This window comes from Oreochromis aureus, linkage group 3 (assembly GCF_013358895.1).
Source record: "Oreochromis aureus strain Israel breed Guangdong linkage group 3, ZZ_aureus, whole genome shotgun sequence".
Taxonomy (NCBI): Eukaryota; Metazoa; Chordata; class Actinopteri; order Cichliformes; family Cichlidae; genus Oreochromis; species Oreochromis aureus.
The window spans coordinates 85,111,481-85,123,935 of NC_052944.1; the positions used below are offsets into that span (position 1 = coordinate 85,111,481).

A 12,455-nucleotide genomic window follows, 5' to 3' on the forward strand; every position below is an offset into this window, starting at 1 on the left:
GTCATAGTATTTCTTCTAAATCATAGTATTTCACCCAAATCTCAGTAGTTGTGCTAAAACCCAGTATTATTGCCAAATTGTAATATTTGTACTGAAACATAGTATTTCTGCCAACACGAGTATTTGTACTAAATCATAGTACTTGTGCCAAATCATAGTATTTCTGCCATATTGTGCTAGTTGTGCAAAAACATATACTATGATTTTGCAGAGTCTGTCTATTATGTTATAGTATTACTACTAAGTCGTAGACTTTCTGTTTTGTTATAGTATATCTGCTGAATATAGTATATGTGCCAAATCATAGTATTTGTGCTGAAACATAGTATACTGCCACATTATAGTATTTGTGTAAAACCAGAATGTCTGCAAAATCATCATATATCTGTGATGTTATAGTATTACTACTAAGGCATAGTATTTCTGCAAAATCATAGTATTTTTGCAGAAACATAGTACTTCTGGTAAATCATAGTATTTCTACTAAATAATAGTATTTCTGCCAGATCATATTATTTGTTTCAAATCATAGCATTCGAACCAAATCATAGTATTTGTGCCAAAATATTGTATTTGTACAAAGTCATAATATTTCTTCTAAATCATAGTATTTCAATCAAATCTCAGGAGTTGTGCTAAAACGCAGTATTATTGCCAAATCATTGTATTTGTACCCAAACATATCAGTTCAACTTATTTAACTCTTCTCAACAGCCCAACACCTCTTCTTCACCCCGTTTCAGCAGAATTGTGAGTGTTTTCACCCTTTTCAGCACAAATCCCAGCTTTTTCAGGTGTTTTCAACAGAAATCTCTTTTTAGCAGACATTCTGCTGATTCACCTGTTTTCAGTGCAACGTTCTACTTCTTTACCTCTTTTCAGTAGAAATTCTGCTGATTCACCTATTTTAAGCAGAATTTTCAGCCTTTCACCTCTTATCAATACAAATCTCAGTATCTTCTGCTCATTTCAGAGGAAACCTTTTCACCTCTCCTCTTTTCAGTAGAAATTTGAACTTTGTACCCTTTGAAGCAGAATCTTTGCCTTTTCACCTCTTTTCAGCAAAAGTTTCTGTTTTTTCACTTGTTTTCAACATAATTTTTCAGTTTCTTTACTGCCATACAATTTTTGCAGCAGACAGCTTCAGCGTTCCGGCATCCACACAGCATTTTCGCAGGAAATGCAAATTTTTCTAGTTATTATTATTCTTCAAGTTGCTCCCGTTTTTTCGTCCGTTAACTACTTCCACAATTTTCAGCCGATTTTCACCGTTCAAATTTTAAACTATTCTGCTATTTTTGCTAATTCCTGCAATGACTTCTGGTATTTTCTGCTATTATACTTTTTAAAATATTAAGCTTTTTTCCTTTAATTTGTCCCATTGAAATGAATGGGAAACTTCCGCAATTCTGCTAAAACTTACTCTTTTTTGAAACTTAACTACTTTCTCATACTTTCGCCTAGAACAACCATTCAAATTTTAAAATGTTCACAAATTATTGGGCTATTCATGAATGATTCAGCTTTTTCATATCTGTTACCGTTTTCATCTTATCCCTCTTTAAGTTTTGAGTTTCATCTTTGTGATTTTTCACAAAATACATGCGTTGTTATGGTTGCTATGCACTTGGTTCTAAGTGAGCCACTGTACCTTTGGCAATTTTCTCTTCATGTCCAAACAACTTCTTGCTACTTGCTCAATTTTCACTCAACTTCCACAAATTATACATCAAAACGTAGGTATTTTTGCTGGCTTTCAGAAAATGTCACTATCATTGTTGTGAGTTTTATACAATTCTGGCAAATCTCCTCAGACCAACACGAAGTCGGAAAACTCTCCATAGAAAGTCAATGGAGAGTTTCTTCAAAATCACCTCTGGATTTCTGTAATGAGAGGCATATTCGAATCGTCATATCTCCTTAACGAAGCGACGTTAAGACATGAGGCTTGTCCCGGTATATCTTCAGACACTCCTGACGCTCACAATTCAAGAATTTTTTTCTCACCTATTACCATTCTGGAATGAGTTAGACTTGTTTGAGGGTAGGAAATTCGTCCTTCGCTCAGATTTCTTCAGATTTCAAACTCTGGAAATGAACCACTTTTTTCTCTCGTCATATCTTTTTGATGGATTTCCACAGAGACCTGAAAATTTCCATGACTGTTCACCAAAGCCTGCTGTCTCTTACGGTGAAAGAATGATATCGATACTCCAAATAGATTTAGAGTTAGAAAGCGTTGTTTGAGGGCAGGTCAAGGCAGTTTTTGCTTCGCCTCTACTCAGTTATGGTGCATTACAAGTCAAATATCTTTAATAATTCATATTTTAATGATAAATTGTCAACACTTTAAGATTCCCCCATCTCTTCTGAACAAAACGGTGTAAGAATGACCGTTCTAGCCCCTACGGTTAGGAAATTATAGCCATTTGTTTGAGGGGAATCCTGACTATGAAAAATAGACAGCACAAATCCTTTCTCTGTGCTGCATGTGTGTAAAAACAGGTGCACCTGTTTTGGCGGGAAAAAGTACACAGCCTCTCTGATTGGTGGATTCAAATTTAGCAGCTCCCAGGCTGCTTGACTGACCTAGAAACTTGATTTTTCTCTCCTGTGTGTGTGTGTGTGTGTGTGTGTGTGTGTGTGTGTGACAGAGAGAGAGAGAGAGAGAGAGGCGAGAGAGCCTTTTATGGGAGCATCTTATTATATGATTTAAATTCAATATATTTAGACTGGTTGACTGAATTTGATCCTGTGTGTGTCTCTCTGTGCATGTGTGTTTCCATATGTTTCCATATTTGTGATTGTGTCACTGTTATACTTTTTTTTTTTGCTGATTTTTTCATTTAACAATTACATTTGAGGGACCCTTAGCATGTTCAGGATTCTTTCAGCTGTCCATTTTGCTTTTCCAATTTTTCTATTTAAGTTATTACTATTGTGTTGAGTCATAGCATTTCTGCTGCTTTTCAGTATTTGTGCTAAATACAGCATTTTTGCAAAATCATACTATGTCTGCTATTTTATGAGATTTGTGCTAAATACAGCATTTCTGCTAAATCATACTCTTTCTGCTATTTCATAAGATTTGTGCTAAATATAGTGTTTCTGCTATTTCTGCCAAATATAGTATTTTTGATTAATTAGGGTTTTTCTACCAAATCATAGTACAGTTTTACTGCTTTTTATAGGATCTTTAGAGGATATTTATATTGCTTAATATAGTATTTCTGCTTTTTATAGGATTTGTGCTTAATATAGTTTTTCTAAAAAGTAGTATTTATGCTTAATCATACTATTTCTATATATTTCTGCCAGGTCCCCAGGCAGCTAATCCTCTGTGAGGACTGATACATACAAATACATATCAGGGCCTGCACGGCTTCCCAGCCAGCCAATCATATCTGGGGTCTGCCCTTTCTTCTCTCATCATATCTCAGCGACAGATGTACAAAGAGCAATGAAAATCACAGTCAAAGTACACCAAAGTCCGCTGATTCACCCAGTACAAGAATTATGCTTCTAGTCCACCTAGTTTTTGAGTTACACGACGTTTTGTAACTGCAAAAAACGGCGTTTTTCGCCTCTCACCGCGATCTAATTCTGACTGCTCATCACCCTGTTTTCCAGGCGCTCACTCTCTTTCCCAGTGGCGCAGTTGCTAATGACACAGGTCTGCAACCCAAAGGTCATGGGTTCAGTTACACCTTGGGCAACATGTTTTTTTTTCCCTACAAATTAATACACTATCACAGACCACTAATTCATATTCATCATTTATTACAATTCTGCAAACTTTTAGGATTTTGGCAGCTTTTCTAATATGGACGTCAGATTCTTGTTAACGCTCCATGGCACAAATACTGTTCCCTTTAGGCTCTGTGTGTGTGTGTGTGTGTGTGTGTGTGTGTGTGTGTGTGTGTGTGTGTGAGAGAGAGAGAGAGAGAGAGAGCGAGAGAGAGCCTTTTGATGGGAGCATCTTATTATATCATTTAAATTCAATATATTTAGACTGGTTGACTGAATTTGGTCCTGTGTGTGTCTCTCTGTGCATGTGTGTTTCCATATGTGCCCATATTTGTGATTGTGTGACTGTTATACTTTTTTTGCTGATTTTTTTTTTTTCATTTAACAATTAGATTTGAGGGACCCTTAGCATGTTCAGGATTTTTCCAGCTGTCCATTTTGCTTTTCCAATTTTTCTATAAGTTATTACTGTTGTGCTAAGTCATAGCATTTCTGCTGCTTTTCAGTATTTGTGCTAAACACAGCATTCTGCTAAATCATACTATTTCTGCTATTTTATGAGATTTGTGCCAAATACAGCATTTCTGCTAAATCATACTATTTCTGCTATTTCATAAGATTTGTACTAAATATAGTGTTTCTGCCAAATATAGTATTTCTGCTTAATTATAGTATTTCTGCCATTTTATAGTATTTGTGCTAAAACATAGTATTTCTACTAAATGTAGTATTTATGCTTAATCATACTATTTGTATATATTTCTGCCAGGTCCCCAGGCAGCTAATCCTCTGTGAGGACTGATACATATAAAATTTACATATCAGGGCCTGCACGGCTTCCCAGCCAGCCAATCATATCTGAGGTCTGCCCTTTCTTCTCTCGTCATATCTCAGCGACAGATGTACAAAGAGCAATGCAAATCACAGTCAAAGTACACGAAAGTACGCTGATTCACCCAGTACAAGAATTATGCTTCTAGTCCACCTAGTTTTTGAGTTACACGACATTTTGTAACTCCAAAAAACAGCGTTTTTCGCCTCTCACCGCAATCTAATTCTGACTGCTCATCACCCTGTTTTCCAGGTGCTCGCTGTCTTTCCCAGTGGCGCAGTTGGTAATGACACAGGTCTGCAACCCAAAGGCCGTGGGTTCAATTACACCTTGGGTAACATGTTTTTTTTTCCCTACAAATTAATACACTATCACAGACCACTAATTCATATTCATCATTTATTACAATTCTGCAAACTTTTAGGATTTTAGCAGCTTTTCTAATATGGACCTCACATTCTTCTTAACACTCCATGGCACAAATACTCTTCCCTCTAGGCTCTGTGCATGTCTGTGTGTATAAATATTTCTCCCATTTTAAAGTATTACTCCTCCCCGGCTCGGACAGTCTCGGTCGTTGTGCCCTTGGGCAAGACACTTCACCCGTTGCCTACTGGTGGTGGTCAGAGGGCCCGGTGGCGCCAGTGTCCGGCAGCCTCGCCTCTGTCAGTGCGCCCCAGGGTGGCTGTGGCTACAACGTAGCTTGCCATCACCAGTGTGTGAATGTGTGCGTGAATGGGTGAATGACTGGATATGTAAAGCGCTTTGGGGTCCTTAGGGACCAGAAAGGCGCTATATAAATACAGGCCAAATCATGGTTTTTGTGCCAAATCATAACATTTGTGTTATGTTATAGTATTACTACCAAGTGGAGGAATTTCTGTCATGTTACAGTATATGTGCTGATTACAGTATTTCTGCTAAATCATAGTATTTCTACTATATTATATTTTTCTTTCTAAATATAGCATTTCTGCTATATAATTGTATTACTGCTATGTTATAATATTTGTGCTAAACCAGAGTATTTGTGCTGAAACATAGTATTTCTGCCAAATGATAGTATTTCTGTCAAATTATAGTATTTGTGCTAAAACATAGTATTAATTTAAAATTACAATATTCATAGTTCATCACAGTGTCTCTGGTAAATCACAGTATTTCTGCTATGTTGTACTATTTTTCTAAATCATAGTGTTTCTGTAATGTTTAAGTATTTTTGGCTAAATATATTTTTTTGTTATCTTATACTATTTCTCCTAAATTCTTGTATTTTTGAGAAGATATCATGTTTCTGGTAAGTTACAATATTTCTGCTAAGTTCTACTATGTTATTGTATTTCTGCCAAGTATTATGTTTTCTTTATGTTATTGCAGTTCTGCTAAGTAATTACATTTTTGCTAGGTTCTCATGCTTCTGCAAAGTTATTACAAATTTCTGCAACGTTTCAGCTTGTCAGCTAGTTTTTGCAGACAGCTGAAGCTTTGAAGCTGAAGCTTCATGAACACCAACACCAGCTCCTTGGTGTTGGTGTTCAGAAGAAGACTGTTCCTATTACTGCAGTCAGTTAAATAAATCTATCATAATACAGTACATTTTAACATAATGACCTTGTTTATTTATGTCTTTTAACCATTATTTCAAATTCAAAGAATCCTGTTTGAAACATTTATTAAACTTATAGAATTAAATTTCTGCTAGTTGTTTTTTGTTGCAAAAAAATCTAGTATAATAATATTTAAATTTACATATATTTTTCACGTTTTCAATGCCAAGTTTGTGTAATGGCGAAATTTCCCACTACCCGTGAATGCCTCTTTTTTTACGTCTCTGGCTGACTCCTTAATCTCCGCCCACTCTCTGCTGGATCCCTGCCGGTAAACGCTGCTTCTCTGTCTCTCTTCTCTGAAATGAAATGTCTACAAGCTGTTTGAGTGATTTACCCAGTTGTTGTTAGTGACTTATAAAGCCAGTCGAAGTACAAGTCATGTAAAAGTAACACAATGGCTGCTTTTTTTAGTGAAACGTTGTAATTTTAGTGTTTAAAAGGAGTGTTTGGTATGCTAGCCCTAACAACCTAAGCGCTAACGCCTAGCCTAGCTCCTATAGGCCCAGTGTGAAATTAATATGGTTCATTTGATTGTTTAATACAGTTATTGTGTTTTATTTGGTTCAGTCGGTGTGTTAGTGTTTCTGAGTCTCTTAGGGAAGCTGAAGTTAGTTCTCCTCTTCACAAATCAGTCAGTTAAAACGGCCTCATTCTTTAGGTTGTAAGGTAATGAGCCGCCATTTTAGAACCACTGATTAGCTGCTGAAGCAGCAGGGTGGCAACTTCAAAGGAGCCATTTTACTCCCTCTGACTGAAAGCCGGGAGAAAAAGAGTCACGTGCCTGTGCCAGTGTGTGTTTGTGTTGTGGGTTAATTAACAGAAGGGAGAGAGAGAGTAAGGATAAAACCCATAATATAAGAATAATAACATCTCTTAACAAGAAATTTTTTTAAATTAATTCATTCTAGTTTTTTAGTTAAATTTTAAGAACTCTTTAACAAACACTTGTTTGTGCAGGTTGTTTTTTTTTTTTTTTTAAATAAAACCTACACATGCAGCTCTGTTTAACTTCTCACTTTGTGAAAAATGAATGAAATATAAAAAAGGCCACCTTCAAATAAATAAAATGCAGCAGTGCGCCATTAATATAATAAATTATGATATGTAGATATTTAAAACAACAGCATATTAAATGATACTAAATGATACTGTGTGCAGGTGATGATATTTTTAGGAAGCAGAATTTGAATGCCCACCAACTCAAATGTTGAAGCCTACAAATATATCATCCAAGCTTTCATTTATGATTGTTCATGCTTTTAAATTGTGATGTCAGAATTTGATAAAGTGTGCACTGCTAGGTGTAGCAAATCATTGCTTATTAAATCTACTCTGTTATCTAATAGCACCAAACTAATAGAGCTATCACATAACTGAGAAACTTGTGTGGCTTATTATAAATGGATGAAACCACACTTTACCTTAATGAAGAAAGTAATATTTAATAAGGTGTAGAAAAAACAGGTGAGTTGTTTGTTGCTGTGGTAAACAAAGAAGTGTACTGAATCTTTTGGACTACACAGAGTGATGCAGTATTGATTGTGATGCTGATTTGAGTTGTTTCATTCTGTGTTTTTGTGCTTTGTCTTTTGTTACACAGAGTGAAAGAGATCTTTGGTTTTGCCTTTGCTGGTAAGTAAACAGTGATTGTAACTGAAGCAGTATGAACCTGGCATTGTGTAGCACATTTGGCAACTTACATACAGTAGTTTGACTTTTTGTGATATGTTTCCATTTACTGATTGGCAAAAACACAGGATTTGTGACCTGTAGCAGCAAAGCCCCCACACAGGGCCTCTGACTGTCCCTGAAGTTTAATAGCCCATTTATGTATGATTTAAATTTTTTATGGCTTATTGAATCCAAACATAGTTAAATTAGTAGTCTTAGTCTTTATACAGTTGTTCATTTTCTCCTTATGTTTGTGGATTTAAGTAGCAGACAAAACAATGAAAGTGTTTTAGGGGAGTCAGTATAAGTGGTTGCTCAAACACTTAAGAGCTGCACAGGTATTGATTCATATTGTCTCTCAAATTCTGCTGATGTAGTACATTAAAGTCAGAACACTGTAGAAGTATTTTGCCTGACTCGGTATAAGTAATAGCTTTAACAGTTAAGCAATAATAAAAACGAAGAGAACCAGAGGTGTGAGTGAAAATTGTTAGGTACATTACTACCAGTGTGTCTATTAGTTTATTACTTATTTAGTGAATATAATTTGTTTTAAAATTAAATAGAAATGTTGCCAAAAATGGACATTGCAAAATACATAAATATTCCTAGCAACGGGTACAATTAAAGGACTTTTTAGTGTAATATTTTAAGACATTTAATTTTAACCACAAACATTCTGCACCTCTGTTATTGTAACATGTCAGTATTTACATGTATTTTAGGATTTGCATATTCATATCAGACTAACCAAAACATGATGAGGTTTTCTGTTGCTTCTGATTTAAAGAATTACTTTATATTTAATGTTTTTAACCTGAAAGGACATTAAAAGTTTTGGTTTTTCACACTTTATTAGCTCTGACCTATTGTAGAAAATGTTGGAGCCACAAGGCTTCTGTGTAGGAAATATTTGGTGTATCCTGCACTTGTGCCAACAATTATTGGTGGCTGTTCTTTGCATTTCTGTAGTAATAATGCTTTTATTACACTTGCTATAGCTATGTGAGACCCTGCAGTTCAGTTATCTCCTCTTTAGACTACAGTAAACTTAAAAAAGCTTAAAGTAATTGAGGATTTTACTAGCTAATTTGTGTCACAGTAAGTTGGATTGTGTGTGAAGAGGCTCAACAGTCTGAATCATCAAACAGTGATCTGATGAATTGTTTCCTTTCTCTAGACTGCTGATCTGATCGTCTCAAGTCTGGTAAGTAAAGGTTCTTCTGAGGTGCAGTGCTGGGAAATGTTTCTCATTATAGGAGATTCAGTTTAGTGCAGTGAGTGAGCACAGCTATTGGTGATCATCAAAAGTCATAAAATCCTAGAAAAGTCTGTGTAAACATTTCCAGACCTACAGAGGTCGGTAGGTTATTGTAGCAGCGCATCTTTTTTCACATTAGAGCAGCTCATGAACAGCAGTTTAGATACAATTAAGTCTTCAAGTAGGGCCTTGTGGATTTCAAAAGCTTCTTTCCCTTCATTAAATTAAGTCACTGTCTGAAAACTGCTCTTTGAATTAGTCTTTTTATTAAAGATTTTGTTGATGACTGGAAAAAATCAAAAGCACAGATACAGCATTCATTTCTGTATTTTATGATTAAATGATCTACAAAGAAATTATCGTCATACTCAGCCATTATAAGTACGTCCTAGATTTAGTGCTTATGCCTGTGTATTAAACATGTGACTGAAATATGTAGAAACTGTTTTGTAGGAACCATCCATCTCCAAATTTATCATTTTGCTAAAAGTCATACTGAATAAAGTATTGTTTACTTTTATGTTAACGGATCTCAAATCCCTGTTTCTGTGTGCCCAGATATTATGATGTACTGTTGTCCCAGGTAAGTACACACAGAAACAGGAATTTGAGAACTTTGGGGATTAAGGAACATGTGATGTGGCATAAATTTTAAGCAGGTGGCCTGAAACTGTCTGCTCTAACCTCCGTGTATGGGTTTTGTTCTACCATATGATATTTACAGTAGGTTATTGTAGCAGCACATCTTGGTTTAAGTTTATAGACACTGTTTGTTTTTATTGTGTTAATACAATCTAAAAGTTTCTTTAGAATAGTTCCACCACCATTTTTGAGCATTTTCAATAAGTTCAGTCGAATAATGTACTGTGGAACTCTTCAATACGTAAGGCCCTGTATGTACTGTATTTTTCGGATTATAAGGCGTATGCAGCTAACCAAATATTCAGATAACTCAAACTATTCAACTCATTCACAATAACTCTCAACATTTTTCAGTGGTAACACATAACAATACACTCACTTTTTCTGTTCAGTCCTCTTCCACAAATCTATCAAATTCTTCATGGATTGATCGGTTTGAAATCTGCTCCGTACGCATGTCTCTAAACAGATGCCAGGTCCTCATACACACCATAATATTATGTTTTAACAACAATACGAATTACTCGGCAAGGCTCCTGACTACTGTAGCTGTAATGCTCCAACAATCCATCAAGTGCTGCAGCTTTGTAGCTTTCAAAGTCATACTAAAACATTTTGACAGATGTTTGAGTGCCGTAGCACATAAAATTGGGTTGAGGTCAGTAAGCACAGCCAGAATTAATACATAAGGTAAACTGTTGATTTTTGAGAAAACTAAAGGATTTTAAGTGTGACTTATAGTCCGAAAAATACTGGAAAGCCATGTTTATTGGAAATATGCCTAATTCCAATCCCTTTTTGTCTTACAGGTGACCTGCTGCAGAAAACCCTCTCCCTCTATCGTTGACAAGCAATTAACAAGCAATTTCAGTCTGTCCTATCACTCTCCTCTCCCTGCTCCATCTTTTTGACAAGCCATTCTATCTTCTATCATTTCTCCGCCATGAGCTCTATCTAATTTTGACAAGCTTAAACCTGTGTTGACAAGAAACCAAGTTTGACAAGAAACCAAGTTTGACAAGAAACCAAGTTTGACAAAAAAGGAAGTTTTTGGAAATTGAAGTTACCACAACTTCGTCGATCTGTTTTCAGAAATCTGAGAGATCTCTGCTCTCACTGCTCCTTCTTTCCTGTCGTTAAACTCATCCACTCATTTTACTGGAAATTACAAGTAGAATGTTGAATATACAGTAGTAGAATTACAGTACAGTAGAACTCACAGTAGAAACTACTTACACAGCCCTACATTTGTCATTTTAATTTTGCATTACACTTTGGAATAAACATTGATTGGCTGTTTGGCTTACAGGTGCAATTGCTTTAATAAATTATATAAAATATACACCTCTTCTTAAAGGTTTATTTGTAATAAGACAATCTGGTTATTTTGTAATATATACATTCAGACTGCTGTATTTACATAAATATTAAATTAGATTCAAATACATTTTTCAAGTCTGTTTCATTGATTGTAACATTTGACTACAAGTTTAAACTATTATTATTTAAGGGCAAACCCTTTTTTGTCACTCAGTGTAAGTATTCAGTTACAATTGTTATCTAGAGGCTGCCCTGAGAACCCAGACTTCCTGTTTCCTGACTGCTGCAGAACATCCAGCTGAAGAATCCCCATCGCCTGTCATCTGATCACCACACCATCACAGCTCCTTATATTTGCTTTAAATTTTAGATATCTGAAAGATTTACACAAAGTCTACTTCAAAGCTAAGAGTTTTATTATAGCCTGCTGATTGATTGTTGAGATTTATTCTGCATATTACTTCACAGAAGTATAGACCTATTCATTAACTAGTCTGGTTAAAAAAAAAAGAAGTAATAATATACAGTTTTTGAAAAAGCTACAATAAAACTGTTTTTAAAGAACTTTCAATAACTTTTATATTGAGTTTGCATTTAAGTCAGCCTTTTACATCAATTACATAGTTATAAGAATACTTTACCATTTGTATAGTTTTACATTTATCCATTTAATAGAAACTTGAGGAGTCATTGATTTTTTTTTTAGTGTTTACAGGTTGAGTTTTGTTTACATTTGTGTATAAATACATATAAGGTCCAGTTTGTACTTGCACAAAATGCCAAGGAAAGGTCAAAGGTCGCAGTCCCAGAAGCTTAGATGGCAAAAGGAGAAGGAACAGGTAAATGTTTCTCAGATCGGTGAACAGGTAAAGGTGTCTGTTACAAGTATTCCCAGTCCAGAAGTGCAGCTCAGCGTTCAGACAGCCGCAGAGTCTTATGCAGATGTGGTAAAGAGAGGTGTTTGCTCAGCATGTGTGCCAGATGCCAAAGTACAGCAGGTAATCCAGACTGAACCCCAGGTAACTATGCAAACGCAGTGTGATGGAGAAGCTCCAGGACCATCTCATGTACAGGTTACAAACAGTGAAAGTCGTCCACGAGTGAGTAGCATCTGTGCATCCCGAAGCCAGGCCTCTGCTAAGTATGGAAAGTACCGGAATCAGCAATGCATGGCGAACAGTTTGGTTTTCCTCTCATTCTTACACGAGGATGAATTCATTACCAGAGCAGATCTTAACCGTGTGTTGGACAAAGGCAATGCCGTGTATTCAGATGCCAGAAAGAGGTTTGTGAACAGCGTGTTTCTAGCCTGTGATGAGCTTCCCACAGTGGTCACCAGCCGCAGACACGAGTATCAAGTGGACATGTCTCA

At 35.8% G+C, this 12,455-nt stretch overlaps 1 long non-coding RNA gene across 1 annotated transcript; it reads left to right on the forward strand.

Annotated features, from left to right (window-relative positions):
* Positions 1 to 7,807: 7,807 nt before the first annotated feature.
* LOC120437730 lies at positions 7,808 to 10,652 on the forward strand. Its single transcript, XR_005611367.1, has 3 exons — positions 7,808 to 7,821; positions 9,041 to 9,067; positions 10,573 to 10,652. It is a non-coding gene; the product is annotated as an uncharacterized LOC120437730 (long non-coding RNA).
* The last annotated feature ends 1,803 nt before the right edge of the window (positions 10,653 to 12,455 follow it).